We start from the raw sequence: 17,255 nt of genomic DNA on the forward strand, positions 1-17,255 counted from the left end.
CTCCTTTTTTTTTTTTTTTTTTTTTTTTTTAAATATTAAATTTTATTTTTATATTCCCCCATACAATTGCAAACGCCCCATTCTGACCCCAATCCTTCCCCTCCCGCCCCCCCCCCAAAAGGTGTCTCTGGTTCATAGTTTTTTGTTGATTTTGATTTTCACTTTCTTATATTCATTTTCCTGGTCCCTTATTTAAGTTTTCTAGATTCCTGCTATGAGTGAGACCATCCGGTATTTTTCTTTTTCTTTTTGGCTTATTTCGCTGAGCATGATCCCTTCCAGTGCCATCCATGTTGCTGCAAATTGCATGTGTTTATCTTTTTGAAATGCTGATGAGTAATATTCCATGGTATATATGTACCACATCTTCTTGATCCAGTCATCTATTTTGGGCATTTGGGGTTTTTCCAAAGCTTAGCTATTGTAAACAGGTGCTGCTATAAACATAGGAGTGCAGGTGCTCTTTGGAATTGATGTTTCTGTGTCCTTTGGGTAAATACCTAGGAGTGGAATTGCTGGATCATATGGAAGCTCTATGTTTAGTAGGTCCAGAAATCTCCACACAGCTCTCCATAGTGGTTGGACCAGTTTGCACTCCCACCAACAGTGCACAAGAGTTCCTTTTTCTCCCACATCCTCGCCAACATTTGTTTGTTGCTAGTTTTTTAATATGTGCCATTCTCACTGGTGTGAGATGGTATCTCATGGTTAGTTTTGATTTGCATTTCCCTGATTACAAGTGATGTTGAAACATTTCATATGTCTGTTGGCCATTTGCATTTCCTCTTCAGAGAAGTTTCTTTTTAGCTCTTCTGCCCATTTTTTGACTGGATTATTTCTTTGTTGTGCTGAGTCTCATCAGCTCTTTGCAGATTTTTGTGATCAGTCCTTTATCATTAGTGTTGGGTGCAAAAATGTTCTCCCAGTGGTGGGTTTCTCTTTGTTTTTGTTATTGTCTCTTTTGCTGTGCAGAAGCTCTTTAATTTGATGTAGTCCCAGCTGTTTATCTTTCTCTTCACTATCACTGCTTTGGGTGATGTGTCTGTAAAAGATGTCTTTGATGTGCAAATCACGTAGTGTTTCGCCCTATATTTCCTTCTATGTATTTTATGGTTTCAGGTCTTATGTCTAGTTCTTTAATCCATTTTGAGTTGATTTTTTGTGTATGGTGTGAGGTAGTGGTCAAGCTTCATTCTTTTGCATGTAGCGACCCAGTTTTCCCAGCACCATTTATTGAACAAACTTTCTTTGCTCCAATGCATAGTCTTTGCTCCTTTGTCAAAGATTAGTTGACCATAAATCTGTGGGTTTTTTCTGGATTTTCTATTCGATTCCATTGGGTCTGTATGTCTGTTCTTGTTCCAATACCATGCAGTTTTGATGATTATGGCTTTGTAGTATAGTTTGAAGTCTGGGAGTGTGATGCCTCCATTTCCTTTCTTTTTTTTTCAGTAGAGCTTTGGCTCTATTCGGGGTTTTTTGGTGATTCCATATGAATTTCATCAAATAATTGTTCTATTTCTTTGAAGAATGCCATTGAGATTTTGATTGGAATAGCATTGAATCTGTATATTGCTTTTGGTAGGATGGCCATTTTAATAATGTTTATTCTTCCAATCCATGAGCAGGGGATGTCTTTCCATTTCTTTGTGTCTTTCTTCTATTTCTTTTAACAGTGTTTTATAGTTTTCTTTGTATAGGTCCTTTACCTCTTTTGTTAGATTTATTCCCAAATATTTGATTTTTTTTGTTTCGATAATAAAAGGGTGGTTTTTTTTGATTTCTTCTTCTTCAGATTTATTGTTTGTGTATAGGAAGGCTACTGACTTTTGCGTGTTGATTTTGTATCCTGCCACTTTACTGAATTGATTGATGAGTTGAATTAGTTTTTCTGTGGAGATTTGGGGTTCTCTATGTATATATCATATCATCTGCAAATAGTGATAGTTTGACTTCTTCTTTTCCTATTTGGATTCCTTGGATGTCTTTCTCTTGTCTTATTGCTCTGGCTAGGACTTCCAGTATTATATTGAAAAGCAGTGGTGAGAGTGGACATCCTTGTCTTGTTCCAGATCTTAATGGAATTGCTTTCAGCTTTTCACCATTGAGAATGATATGGCTGTTGGCTTGTCATAGATGGCCTTTATGATGTTGAGGTATGTTCCTTGTATCCCAAGAATTTCAAGGGCTTTATCATGAATGGGTGTTGCACTTTGTCGAAAGCTTTCTCAGCATCTATTGATATTATCATATGGTTTTTATATTTCTTTTGTTGATGTGTTGGATAACGTTGATTGATTTTCGGATGTTAAACCATCCTTGTGCCCCTGGAATGAATCCAACTTGGTCGTGGTGAATTATCTTATGGATACATTGTTGGATTCTGATAGCTAAAATTTTATTGAGGATTTTTGCATCAGTGTTCATTAGGGAGATTGGCCTATAGTTTTCCTTTTTTGTGTTGTCCTTATTCGGTTTTGGTATTAGTGTAATATTGGCTTCATAGAACGTGTTTGGTATTGTCCCTTCCTTCTCAATTTTTTGGAAGAGTTTGTGAAGGATAGGCACTATTCGTCTCTGAATGTTTGGTAGAATTCATTTTAAATCCATCAGGCCCTGGGCTTTTTTTTTGGGGAGGTTTTTAATTACCATTTCAATTTCGCTGCTTGTAATTGGTCTGTTTAGGTGTTCTATTTCTTCTTTATCTAGCTTGGGGTGATTGTAGAGTTGTAGGAATTTGTCCATCTCCTCTAGATTGTTGAACTTGTTTCCATATAACTGTTCATAGTAGTTGCTGATTATTCTTTTGATTTCTGCTGTGTCCGTTGTGATTTCTCCTCTTTCATTTATGATTCTGTGTATTTGTGCTTTCTCCCTTTTTTCCTTTGTGAGCCTGGCTAGGGGTTTGTCTTTATTATTTTTTCAAAGAACCAGCTCTTGGTTTCATTGATCTTTTGGATTGTTTTTTTAGTTTCAATTTCATTTATTTCTGCTTTGGTTTTTATTATTTCTTTTCTTCTACTGGTTCTGGGGTTTTTTTGTTGTTCTTTTTCTAGATCTTTGAGCTTCGAGATTAGGTTGTTTCTTTGAGTTCTTTCTTGTTTTTTGATGTGAGCTTCTATTGCTATATATTTTCCTCTTATTACTGCTTTTGCTGCATCCCATACATTTAGGATATTGGTGTCCTCCTTGTCATTCAATCAAAGAATTTTTTAATTTCTTCTTTGATCTCCTCGTTAGTCCAGTGGTCTTCCAGTAGTGTGGCTTTTAATCTCCATGAGGTAGGATAGTTCCTTGCCTTCTTTTTATGATTTATTTCTAGTTTGATGCCTTCGGGTCAGAAAAGATGGTTGGTATGATTTCAATCTTGGGTGTTCTGTTGATGTTTGTCTTGTGCCCCAGTATGTGATCGATCCTGGAGAATGATCCGTGTGCGCTTGAGAAAAAATGTGTTACTCCGTTTTTTTGGGTTTAGTGTTCTATAGATGTCTGTTAAGCCCAAATGCTCTAGGTCCTTATTTAGAGCTTTAGTTTCTTTACTTATTTTTGTCTTGTTGATCTATCCATTGTTGATAGTGGTGTGTTGAAGTCTCCCACTACATATGTGTTTTCTCTGATGTCTGTTTTCAGAGAGGACAACAGTTGTCTGATATATTTTGGTGCTCTTTCGTTTGGTGAGTATATGTTAATGAGTGTTATTTCTTCTTGAAGTATTGTCCCCTTAATCATAATGTAGTGACCATTGGGGTCTCTTTTTTTTTTTGAGTTTGAAGTCTGTTTTATCTGATATAAGTATAGCTGTTCCTGCTTTCTTTTTTGGCCCATTTGCTTGTAGGATTGTTTTCCATCCTTTGACTTTGAGCCTATTTTTATCTTTTGTAGCTAAATGTGTTTCCTGGAGACAGCAAAAGGTTGGGTTTTGTTTCTTAATCCAGGCTGCAACTCTGTGTCTTTTTATTGAAGAGTTTAGTCCATTTACATTTAGAGTTAATATTGATATGTTAGCATCTGTATTTGCCATTATGTTTGTCTTTCCTTATTTATTTATTTCTTTTAATAACTTTTTTTTTCTTTTTTGGTCTTCTTTCGTTGTTATTCGTCCCTCTGAGGTTCTGGCTTTAGGATTCCTTGTAGTATTTTTTGGAGTGGGGGTTTAGTCGCAATGAAATTCCGGAGTTTCTCTTTGTCTGGGAGGTCCATATTCTTTCTTCATGGAGGAAAGAGAGCTTGCGGGATGTATTCTTGGTTGGCATCTGTTTTCTTGGAGTCTGTTGACTATGTCCTCCACTCTCTCCTTGCCCGTAGTGTTCTTCAGAGAATCTGATGTCAGCCTGATGGTTTTCCTTTGAATGTTATCTGTTTTTTCCCTCTTGTCGCTTCATTTTTTCTTGTCCTGGATTCTTGGGAGCTTTACTATTATGTGTCTTGCTGTGTTTTTCCTTTCGTCATGGAAGTTTGGTGTTCTTCTTGCTTCTTGTATATCAATTTTCAGCTCCTTCTTCTCATTTGGGAAGTTCTCTTCAATTATATCCATGAATATTTTCTCTGTTCCTACATCTCTCTCCTCTCCTTCTGGAATTCCTATAACTCTTATATTCCTTTCCTCATGGAGTCAGATAGTTCCCGAAGTCTTTCTTCATTCTTTTTCCTTCGTACTTCTCTTTCCTTTTCTGTTTTGGTTTTCTTTTATTTCTGTGTCTTCAAGATTACTTATTCGTTCTTCCATTGTCATCTATTCTGCTTTCATTGCTTTTCCCAGAGTTCTTTAGTTCCTCCATTAATTCTTTGATCTCCTGCATTTCTCTTACTTCCCTCTTTAGGGACTCAATTTCTTCTTCTGATCTATCATTTTTTTAATCATGGCAATTTTAAATTCTCTTTCTGGAAGCTCAGAAGTTCTTCCAAGTGCTGTCGTTGCAATCTGGGGAGTGGTTTTCTTTTTGTGGTGTGCTTCTTTCCTGAGGAGTTTTTAGGTTGCGTGTGGTTCTTCTACTCCCTACTGTCTGTTTTCTAATTTGTCGTATGTGTTGGGACACTGTGTTGCTCGGACTGACTGACATCTTGGGTGAACTTCTCGCTCCCCTCTGGCTCTCCAGGAGCCATCTCTGTCTTTTGGGGGAGCTTTCTGCTGGTTTTAGGCAGTTTTTACTGAAGAAATGTCCCTGTTCTCAAATGGCGAAGTGGGATGCAGTCCCTGCGCCTCCGGTTTCAGGCACACTCTTCTGCGCACCCGGTCTGCCCGGACGTGGGTGCCTGTCCCTCTGTGGGCTCAGACTGCTGGTCGGAAGGGGCCTGGCGTGGAATAACTTCCCGGCTGGCCACTGGGTCCTCCAGAAACCTTCTGCCCTTTTCAGCAGTCTTAAGAAATGTCCTGTTTTATAGGGTGTTAGTGACTTTTTTTTTCCTGGTCGCTAGGGGCGCCAGAGATTCTCCTATTGTCCTTGGGGGGCTGTTTTTCGCCTCCCCCCACCCGTGGACAGAGAACAGAGCGGGAATGGTAGGGTACACCTCAACAGCTTTGGGGTGCTGTGTCTGCCTGTGTGCCCCACCGTCGTGGAGGAACCACGCCCGAATTTTCGTGCCCCGGGTCTCAGTTCAAAGCCCTCAGTTCCAGGACGCGGGCTGTAGCCAGTTCAGTGGCGCGGGAATGGCGCCTTTTGCACAGCTCCCGTGCCTGGGCGCCTGGTTCCTGCCTCACTCAGGGAGGACCTTCACCTCAGTGAGGACTCCGTGCGTTCCCCGCAAGCCTAGGTCGCAGGCGCGGGGACCTGGGCAGCCGCGATCCAGGTCTGCACTTGCTTTTCAAGCTCCCCGAGCGCGCCGCGTTTCCGCGCCAGTTACCGGCAGCCCGGGCTGTGGTGCGCTGGTCCTCTCCGGGCGTCTTTGTTCTTTCTGAATGGCGCCAGGAGCCTTTTCGCTCACCGGCGGGCGGATCCTGCAGGGTTCGCCTCAAGCCCGTTCACGGGGTGTGGTGGCTGCAATAGTTCCTTTCCACTCACAGTCCCGCTTGCTGCGTCGTTTGTTCTTTGTGGGCCGTTTTGGTTTGTTGTTTCCTCCTCTCTGCAGGTCGGAGAGTGCCGCCTCTGTGGGCGGGGAGGGGAGCAGGGTTCTGCGCTTCCCTCCTTCTAGTCCCTTTTTATGGCCCTTTCTTCTTCGGGAATACTAAACTCTTAACATCTGATTGTAAAATTGAGGCAACCCAGAGGGATGGGTGCTTAGAGTAAGATGAGGGAAGGAAGGGTTCCAGTGGAAGAGGGTGGAGTATTGTTGGGCACTGGTAGAGGGCACGGTGTGAAAATATACATTTGTAGCGGTTTGACCCTATAACCCCATTACACATATAAAGATTTAACCTAATTTACCTCAATAAACAATTTGGAAAAAGTCTCAGTACCGATTCTCAACTTTATGTACACATTTAAATCAGTAGAATTGATAGTAATAGAAAAATATGAGTGCATTTCTGCTAGTCACTGTCCCTTCCTAACCTCCAGCCATATTCTGTGATTTCAAAAAAGCTTTTACCCACCACAGTAGTTGGTCTCTGCCACATTCTCCAGTTCATATATTTTAGTATCACCTTCACATTTAATGACAAGGAAACCGTTTCTCTTCTTTCTTTTAAACAAATACTTGATATTCATAATCATTGCTTTTGATCATCACTGTCTTTGCCTTGAGCTATGTGATTTTAATATTCAATTTTAATAAAAATGTCAATTGGGACAATCTTTTGCTTTGGGGTTAAAAAAATCAGTTGAAATTTTATTTCTTTTCCTTTAAGCAAAAGAAATAATTTCAAAGACTGCATTCTTACCACTGCTGAACATGACAAAAGGAAGAAGTCTGCAGATAGAAAATGCTTTGGTTGTGGTGTTGGTTTTCCTTTCATAATTATAGGGAACCATGGGCCTGGGCTGTAATTTGATAGAATGACAAGTAAAGTAAGACTTGTTTTCTGGGTTTGGAGATACTGCTAAAACAAAAATCAGCAGATTGGTTTAGTATTAATTATACCAGAAAACAGGTAATATCGGAATTGATATCTTTTGTGTTGAGTCATTAGTAGGTGATTAGGATAAATATATCCTCTTTTTAAATCTTATAACAGATTTTACAATAGGTGATTTTATATGGTAATACAGCTCTTAAGAAGACATCTATCTTTTACATACTTTGCTGCAAAGCAAATACTATCAATAAGTCCGTGGCAAATAATTGCCCAAATTAATGCTGGGTATTTTATTGGATTGTTTTGCCCTAAAGAGGAGAGGTAGACATTTCTGAAACATGAAATTTCCCCAAATTTCTGTAATTTTAGTTGTGGGTATTTAGTATTACCTGTTCTGGTAGAAACATGCATATTTAATCATTAAAAATTCAAAATTATTGCTAAAGTTTGAGAATCAGTCTCCTTTAAGTTATTGAAGCATAAGTAAACATAAAAGAAAACAAGTCACCAGCAAAAGTATCAGTTTTGACAAAATGAACACATCCATTACCAGCCTCTATATCTAGAAATAGAACTTGCCAATACCCTAGAAAGGGACGCTATAGCTCCCTCAAAATAACTATGATTGTAACTTCTGGTTATGCCTGGTTTTCAACTTTAAATATAATCACTCTTTCATTTCATTTTTGTGAAATTAATACATTCTGTTTTGTATAACAATGTTTCCCATTGTAATACTAACTATGGTGTAATACTAACTGTATATACTATATATAGTATATAATAGTATAATACTATATATACTATATAATACTACTATATACTATATATAGTAGTATTATATAGTATATATAATAATAGTATAGCATACTAGTATAATATACTAGAATACTAGTATAGTAATATATATAGTATACATAAGTATTATAATAGTATATAGTATATACTATATAATACTATATATTGTATATAATAGTTATTACAGTATTGTATATACTCATATATAATAGTATTATAAATGTGGTATTGTAGTATATAGCATTATATACCTCATAGTATTGTATTATTATATATAGTATAGTATGACATTTTTTATCATTAGTGAACATGTCTAATTTTTCTATATTACTAATGCAGAAATAAACCTTTCATACATTTAGATACAATAATTCCTAACTCATCCTTAAAGCAAACAAAAACAATGTAGGAAAGGAAAGTTACAGAAAATTTCTCATAAAAAAAGTCACAAAAATTTTCAGCAAGATATTAGCAAATTAGTGAAGTAATTTATACACCATGGTCAAGTGGACTTATGCCAGATATGCAAACCTGGTTCAATATTTGAAAATGAATTAATGTAATTGATCACAAAAAGATCAAAGAAAGAAAACACCCCACATTCTTACAAATCATAAAAAGCAATACTAAGAATAGAAGAAAAGTTCTATCAACTTGCTATTAGCCATGGGACTTGGCATGTATTCTTTAGCATACTTGTGAGAAATTAAACTTTCTTCAAATTTTGAAATGAATACTTTGTCAAAGAATAGGATATACTTGTAGGATTTTGCCATATTGAAAAAAGTATAAAGGCCCTGCATGATAATGGAATTAGCTGATTACCATGTAGGTCAGTCTAAAAGAAAAGAACTAGAGAAGATGAAGTATCCAGTCTTCATTTGGTTTACTACTCTTCTCTTAAAGATATGGAAATTAAAGATTGAGTCGTCTAGGCAATTTAGGAAAGATGTCGAGTCTAATGCCCCTTGCTTTCTAAGCACTAGAAAGTTTTACAAATCTGAAGCGATTTCTCTGCAGAATTATGGTAGGACATAATCCCAAATTACCTCCCCCCAGGTTTAGATTGTTTTCTTCTATATCACACTGACTCCTTAGGACTACTTTAAAATCTTGTGTTTGTTATGAAACAGTTTCTGAATTTTATGCTCTCAATTTTAAACAAAATGGTTCATTATTTATCATTTTAAAAGGCAAGTGTGATAAGGTGACTTCTGGCATTAAAGGAGTGTATAGCATAGTAACCTTGGTGAAAAGCCATGTTAAAGCAGGACTTGATCCCTGCAGGTCACCTCAACCCCTGGGCTAAACACTTAACACTAAAATTTAAACCTCAAAGATTTTGACCATTATTATACTTGATAGTTAATTGGGAGGGGGGGTTAACCCATTCAGTGCCTCACTGGATTAATCATTTGCATTCAACAAAAAATGCCTACATTTAAGGTATAAACTTCTACAATGCTTGCGTTGAATTAAACTTTAAGACAGAATGTTTAGGAAAGGATAGTATTTAAAACTTTCCAAAGTTACTACTAATTATTTAAAAAAGTGAAATTACCCTCCTTTGCAAAGTGTTTCTTTTCAATTATCTTTTGTTGGGAGATTAACTCAAGTAACTAGCTGATGGTAAAGCTAATAGCAAGTAGTAAAGGGTTGGGGGTTTAAGAAGCTTGTCTGCTTCTACAGTCTGATGTCTAAACTAGAAGAATTGTTGTAGTAAAAGGTTATAGAGGATTTATCATAGTGGAAAACTCTGCTCTAGTTCCTTCTCCACTTTCCATTTGTTATAGAAGCATTTTAATCTATAGAGGGTAAACTCCTGCATTCAATTGTAGTATTACAATTTTAGATAGCATGTTTTAAAGTTAAACCTGGAGCCCTAATCTTGTAATCTTGAGTAACTCCACACCACACTTCTTTATATCTTAAACAATGTGATCATTAAATTGTTGCTGCATGATTAACTGAGATAATTAATACAGAGATCTTAGCTTCTGCCCTTGTAAATGGTGTGATAACATACACCCAAAAGGAGTGATCCAATACTTCTAAATCATATACAGCATTGTAAACCAATGTTGCCTCAATAAATGAAACAATGCAAAAAAAAGTCTACATTTGTAAATATAACAAGTTTTTTGGAATTAGAATTTTGGATTTATGACTGTGGAAATTCTTATTTTGGGACTTGATTTGCATGTCATGGAAATTTAAAATGGTTATTCGCTTTGAGACTGTCCATTTCTCTATTAAAAAAAAACCCACTTTCATAGGCCCTCTTTAGGCAATTTATTTTATGTGTTTTATTTATATAGATTTTACTTATGACTATTTTTCTTGGTTCAGTCTTGGGTCCTAAGGAAATAAAACACAACTAATTCCAACTTTAATGCTAAATTAGAGGAGAAAAAATATTTTCCTCTTCATATTTTAGGTTCTCTACCTTGGGTCCTATTAATTAGGCTGGAAAAGACAGAATAACATGTATATAGCACAAACACATGGCGATATTTAGCGATAAGTAACTTAGGGATGATAAGTTGAACTTAAAACACAATGTTCTTTTGTTAAGATGTTATATAAGATAGAAAAGAAAAAAGAAAAGGGTCTTAAGCTACTAGGGATGGCATGCATATATAAAATATTAGTTAGGGCTACTTTGAGCTAGGTTTGATAAGGAGATTCCACCTGTATAGTCTCTGGGATGATATGCCTATAGGTTTCTTCGCAGTGATCCTTTTTGGTTAAGAGGGAAAGGGGAATACCTTAGAAATTTGTTTTTGGTTTAGGCAAATAGGAGGGAAGGGAGATTTTTCTTCTGTTTCAGTTATATTTAGTTCAAAATAAACTTTATAGCAAAAGAAGTACATTGCCGGGTGGCATTTTTGCTACCCTTCATTAAGAATTCTATGTATAGGGCCTCCCTGGTGGCGCAGTGGTTGAGCGCTGGGTTGCGAAGCTGCCCGCAGCCTCTGCAGTACCAGTTTGATCCCCGGCCACTGGGTGAGGGCCCTGCATGGCGCGCAGACCTCTCCTGCCGCCCGCTGCTCCCCTCAGCAGTGTACTTCGGTCCTTCTGCCTGCTCTGCTCCCCGCTGGCTCTGGTGAATTCTCTCACCCTCCTGTGCTTCTGACTATACCAGTGCTTGTATAAATAAATAAATCCTTTAAAAAAAGAAAGAATTCTATGTATAAATGGAAATTGAGATGATTAGCAGATATACACTTTTCTTGTGAAGAGTAAAATGCGTATTCAGGAGTATATTTGGAATTGGTCAGGCTTTCTGAATAAATTCCATGTACTTGGGAGCATGACATAGTCTACAATGTCTCAGATTGGTAACTTCTCACAAAGGATCAATAGCAAAAAATAGAAACCATCAAGAGGGAGGCATAGGGAAGCCTCATTTCTTCATCTCACATTGGAAGAAAAGACTAAAAAAGAACCATGTACAGCAGGGATTCAGAAAACCTAAATAAGGACCAGGAAAAAAGATAATTATAATAAAGTAAAAATCACAATCAACAAGCAACTATAAACCAGAGACACTATGGGAGGCGTGGGGAAGGAAGAAAATATGATCAAAACAAGGGGGGTGGGAATTGTATGGGGACTATAGCCAAGATGAAAATGCATACATTGTGCAAAAATGATGTGAAATACATATAAATATAAACAAAATTAAATAAGAACCATGTAGACTAGTTGTAGTCAGTGCTGACAGATAGCTTTCATTTGAGTGAGTCAGATTTGGTGTATGTGCCAATATTCCACTGCTGCTGAGACAGGCAGAGAGAGCCTGTGTGGTCAAAAATAAGGTTTCTCAATTATCAAGCCTTTACCACTCCTAGTAAATTCCAAACTCTAATCAGAATCCTACATTGGTGATTTTGGGAAAACAGCTTTTCCTCAGGATGAAAAGATTAGTAGCATTTTTTTTCTTTCATTTGAGGAAATATGGTTAATAACACTGTATATGACATAGAGGTAAAGGATAACACAATGTGTACATTACTACAACACACCCAATGCCAAGGCACCCCTAAGTCTCCACAATAATCCATTGTGCTCCCAACCCATTCTGCTTTTCCACCTTCCCATCTGGTAGTCTCAGTTCTACAGTTAGATTTCTAGGAGTTGTTACTGGTTTGATTTTATCTGACCCTTTGTTTTGTTTCTCTGTATTTCTCATATAAGTGACACCAGAAGGTACTGGTCTTTTTTCTCATTTATTTCACTTAGCATAATCCCCTCTAGTTCCATCCATATTGTTGCAAATCGCAAGTTTTTTTTATAGCTAAGTGGAACAATAGAGGAGGTTAAAAAAGTTCTGGAGAAAACTATGAAAGTAGAATCCACTAAAAGATGAAATTAGTGACCTTGTAGATGGTAATGCACAAAGAAACTAAGTGAAAGAAAAAAGGGAAAAATGAATAAATCCTTTCAGAATTATCCTATTCCACGAAGAAAAGAAATATAAGAGTAATGGGTGTTTTGTGGGGAGTGTGGTATAGTGACAACATCTGAAGGGGGATATCTTATACTACAAAAACACAAACAACATTATAAACCAATGTCACCTTAAAAAAATAATGATTGGGAAGAGAGATGGGAACAGAGAACTTATTTAAGAAATAATAGTTCTCCAAACCTGGAGATAGTACAAATCCATGAAGTTAAAAGAAAACCTAGTCATCTAAATGTAATGAGACCTACACAAAAACTCAGTTTTGAAACTTTCAAGAGTTCAACACAATACTGAAGTGGGCTAGGGGGAAGTAGTACACAACCATCGAATTTACATTGACGTCTCTGAGGAAACACTGTGGGCAATGGGAGAATGGAAAGATATATTGAAAATATCAAACTGCTAGTCAACACGACACCCTGCAAACTCTCCATCAGCCTAATAAACTGCATGAGGTTTCCAACACTAGACAAAATGAAGGGAACACCCTCATCTAAATTCGAGAACCTCCTCACATACAAAAAATGAAGGAGGAAATAAAACTAGAAAACTAAGGATAAATAGGCAATAGTAAGTCCTTCAACAGCTGCACTGAAAGTAAATGGACTGAACTTACCAGTCAAAATGTACAGAGTAACTGGTTGTATTAGGAAAACAAACCCAATTTTCTGCTGTCTCAGGAAACACATCTGAGTTCAAAAGGAAAAGAAGATTCAGAAAAAGCAGGTTGGAAAACAGTCTGGTCAGAAAGATTCTAAGTGTAGAACAATTCTGACCAACTCTTTGGCTTTCTTACTGAGGTCCATCAGCAACAAAGACAATAGAATGACAGAAAGATGAGGTACTTGTTCCAGATTAATTATAAATAGACATTTGCTTGAATATGAATTGCTAAAGACCCAGAAGGAGAGAAACAGGGCAAAACCAAAATAAAATCTTCTATTTCCTTGAATAGTTAATAGATGACAGTAAAATATATTGCTATAGTCTGTATCATCCCAGTGCTACATCAAGGTTTGAAGATTTCAATCTGTAATAGTCTACATGTTCAGTTAAGAAACTGTTGTGATCTAATACTTGTAAGAACACAGGCAATCTTGAATTTAACAAATAGCATATTTTGTGACAATAAATCAGAGTTAAAGGAGTTTTTCAAGGTCAGCAGAATTTTTTTTTTTTTAGAAATCAGGTTAGGTGACTTGGGGGCAAGTGGTGACAAGAATATTAAAATAAATGACAAATGATATGATGTGTTAGAAAGATAAAAAAAAAAATCCTCTAGTTGGTCTGTTCCCTTAAACAATCTTGAAATATCTAGCATTAAAGGGATAGAAAAGACATTTGAGATCAGTTGAATTAGCTTTAAAACTTTTTTTTTAAATTAAATCTTATGAAATCCCAAACAGAAAACAGCTAAAAGCTAAGTTGTTTTATTAAAATAGGGATACCACTTGCTCTCTTTCCTTGCTTCCTCAGGAACTTATCCTTAATAGTTTTTCAGGAAAGCTCAAGAATGTTGGTTTGAAAACCTGTGATTGGGTATAAGGCTTCACTGTAGACATGGAAACCAGTCCTGAGGCTGTTGAGTGGTGAAGCCGACCCAGACTGGCTCGGTGCATCAGCCACTCCGGGGATTCTGCCGCTTCCCTCCTTGCTGCTGACATGGCTCTCACCGAGTCTTAAAAATTAAGTGTTCCAGTTCCATCAAGATAAGAATTCATTTTAAAATCAAGAGGGAGAACTTTCAGTCTTGGGAAAATGAGTTTCTATGGAAGGAAGAATGTTTAACAATTATTCTGCACACAGACTGTGCAGTCTGTTATTTTGGTTCATAATCGGTATATTCAGTATCTCTGCTTATCTAGTTATGGTTTTGTTGTTATTAGTGCTTAAATATATAAAAGTTATTGGTGTAGCCTACATGTAATTTTTCTTTCTTTGGTTTTGCTAGAATGAGAAAATGATTTATGTCTTCTAACTATTCTGTATGCTAATCTGCATTCTTTCTACATTAAAAGCATTGTTTTCTCTGAAATTGTGAGTTTTTTGATCTTGTCATTTAACATTGACATAACTCATGATTTGAATATTTCTATGGTAGGAAAACAAAAATGTTTCATCAAACTGCGGTCCCTATTTTTGTGCACTTAAAACCTGGTAAAGGATTTATTTTTCTGTATATATAATAACATAGGATTCCATATACAGTCATACCCAGTCAAAATCTTTGGCCCTTGAAAGTCCCTAGAAATGTCCAAGTATCTTGAAAGACTGCTACTAGCCATGGAAACTGTAAGGCACAATGAACAAAGCAAACTCAAGAGGCAAGCTGAGATTTTCTTTGACTGCAGGTTAATTTTTTTGCTTATCAGCAATTAGAACAGTAATTTTTATGTATTTAATGAATCCTAATGGTGTCTCCAAATTTAGGAAGAGTTAATAAACAGACATTTCAATCTGCAATGTACCACTAATAAGTTATAAAAAATGTGTATGCTATATTGTTGAGTGTATGTCTTATATAATGGTAATACTAGCCTCATGATTTGAGAACTATCCTTTGTGGTAATTTTTTTTATAGAATTAGAATTATTTTTCCTTAAATGTATGGGAGAGAATTCAATAGGTAAAATTTTTTCTCAGTGAAAGGTTTTAAACTATAATTTGATTCATTTAATAAGAATGTTCATGTTATGTTATTTCCTCTTGAATGAGGTTTATGTTTTCAAGGATTTTTCTCATTTTATATGGATTATCAGATATATTTTTACTCATTCATATATCCATTACAATCTGTTGGGTTAACTCACCTTGCTAGGCTTTCCTTTTTGTAGATTACTCAAATTTTCTATATTAAATAAAGGAATACTTAAGTTTTCCTTTAGTATTTCTTAGTGTGCTTTTTTCTAGATATTTCACATAAAGCTATTACATGTTTGAAAAGTTGTTCCTTGTGTAATAAACCATTTTTGAAAATACTGGGTTTTATACTTTTCTTCCTACTTTAGGTAGTACCAATTATTTTTTGGAGAAAAAAACCTCATACTACCGGTGGTAATGTAGATTTGTCTAGCCCCTAGGGAAAACACTATGTAGGTACCTCAAAAGACTGAAAACGGATCTATCATATGATCCAGTAATTCCAACTCCTAGGTAGCTACACGAAACATACCAAAACACTATTTTGAAAGGAAACTTGCACTCTCATCAGCACTGTTTACAATAGCCAAGCTATGGAAACAACGTAAGTGCCCCCAAACAGGAGTCCATCAAGAAGGGGTGGATACACACACACAATCTTATCTAACGGGTGGAGATTTATATATATATATATATATGACATATATATATATATATATATATATATATGAATGAGAGAGAGAGAGCGCGCACGAATGAGCAAGAGAGAGACAAAACAATTAGAAATTACCCAGGGTCTGTCCTTTGTATTGATTGTGCTTTACTCATTAATTCTGAATTAAATAACTTTCATTTGGAATTCTCCTTTTGATTCAGTTTGATGTAACAACACTTATTTGAATTTGGGGGGAAAAAACCCTAAATCTTGCATGAATATATTCTCTTAATATCAAAATGATCAGTTACTCAATGAATAGGGTTAAGTATATAAATATCAGTGGTTTGCTTTTTATCATAGCTTTATACTAAAAAGTAAAATTTGAATTATCACCAAACTATTTACATTGCTTCTATAGTGTTTCTTTTTTTTTTTTTTGTATGTTGCAGGATTTCTAAACAAAGGCAAAAGTTTCAGAAACTCCAAATGATGTGATAAGAGTTTCCAATAGACGCACTGATTACTGCTTATCAGAACTGAAGTTTTAAATCAGATTGAATCTTTCTCACCAATTTAAAAACTTAGAAAATGGGACACTAAATTTTGTAAGTAAAATTCCCTAACCATTTTAGGAAGAATTTCTAAGTATCTTCCAATTCCTTTATAAAAATTGCTACAGTTGCACAGTATACTGCATACATGATTATATGTAACAAAAATTATAGAAGTTTGTGGAGATAGCTACACAAAACAGAAATTGACCTGTGAAATCCTAAGATTCCACAAGATCTCACCATAGGTGTCTGAAATCTAAGTTTGTATGTGAGTTGTGACTCTCTAATGCAAGGAAAAGATTTGGCCAGATTTTAGAAGTTTATCTTTACCATGATGATGATTAGTACTACTTTTTAATCTAGGTAAGTCTCCAGGTCCCCTAAAAAAACTTTCACATCTAAATTTCAATAATTTAAAGACTATCATAGATTGTTGTTTCCTGGACACATTGGAAGTATAGACATGACTTTCAAAATTATTTTTAAAATTAAAGTAGAAGACTTAGAATGTCAACTAAATCTTGCAGCATATGGACAAAAGAAATAAGAACGAAATGGCTTGATTGAGAATCTGATATGGTTTCTATAGAATGATTTTCACAAACTCACCTCCTAATATTTCAGGATTATGATAAAGATATACAAATTATATACAGTATAAAGTATATGTAGATAAAGATGCAGAAAATTTACCTTTGTTGTACCTTTTCTTAGGAAGTTGCATGAAGTTGTGTTCTATCCAATTCAAAAGGAGATCCAGTTAGTAATGGCACAGCATCCAGGGGAACAGTAGCTCTACCTAATCAGTGAAAGAAGACATTCCAATTGAAAAAAGTCAAGAATTACAAGTATGAGCATATTACTTGAGACATGATGGTGACTGCCAAGGGAATATAAGTTATCACAAGTTTACTTTATATTAATATCCCAGTACTATTTAAGTTTTAAACTTAATGTATATGTTACTTATAAACTAAATACTAAGAGTAAACATTAATTCTATAATCTTTGACATAAATATCACTTGTAATAAAGTATCTAAGTTGAAATTTATAATTAAAAATGTGTTTATAATAGAAAATGAATGTTTTTGAAAATTTCCCAAGTCCTAAGCAAACATATGTATGCATATGCTTAACACATACTGTCTTATTCAACAATATAGTAGGAACTCAAAGTGTG

The 17,255-nt window shown here is 35.7% G+C and overlaps 1 long non-coding RNA gene across 3 annotated transcripts in view; it reads left to right on the top strand.

The window, feature by feature from the left end:
• Nucleotides 1-17,052, top strand: part of LOC129145334 (uncharacterized) — a 443,968-nt gene extending 426,916 nt beyond the window's left edge. For all 3 annotated transcript variants that reach the window (XR_008550799.1, XR_008550798.1, XR_008550800.1), the window contains 2 exons: nucleotides 15,969-16,124; nucleotides 16,788-17,052. This is a non-coding gene — a long non-coding RNA (uncharacterized LOC129145334). The remainder of the gene's footprint in view (nucleotides 1-15,968; nucleotides 16,125-16,787) is intronic.
• The last annotated feature ends 203 nt before the right edge of the window (nucleotides 17,053-17,255 follow it).

Source organism: Talpa occidentalis, unplaced genomic scaffold (assembly GCF_014898055.3).
Source record: "Talpa occidentalis isolate TD23 unplaced genomic scaffold, MPIMG_talOcc4v2.1, whole genome shotgun sequence".
Classification (NCBI taxonomy): Eukaryota; Metazoa; Chordata; class Mammalia; order Eulipotyphla; family Talpidae; genus Talpa; species Talpa occidentalis.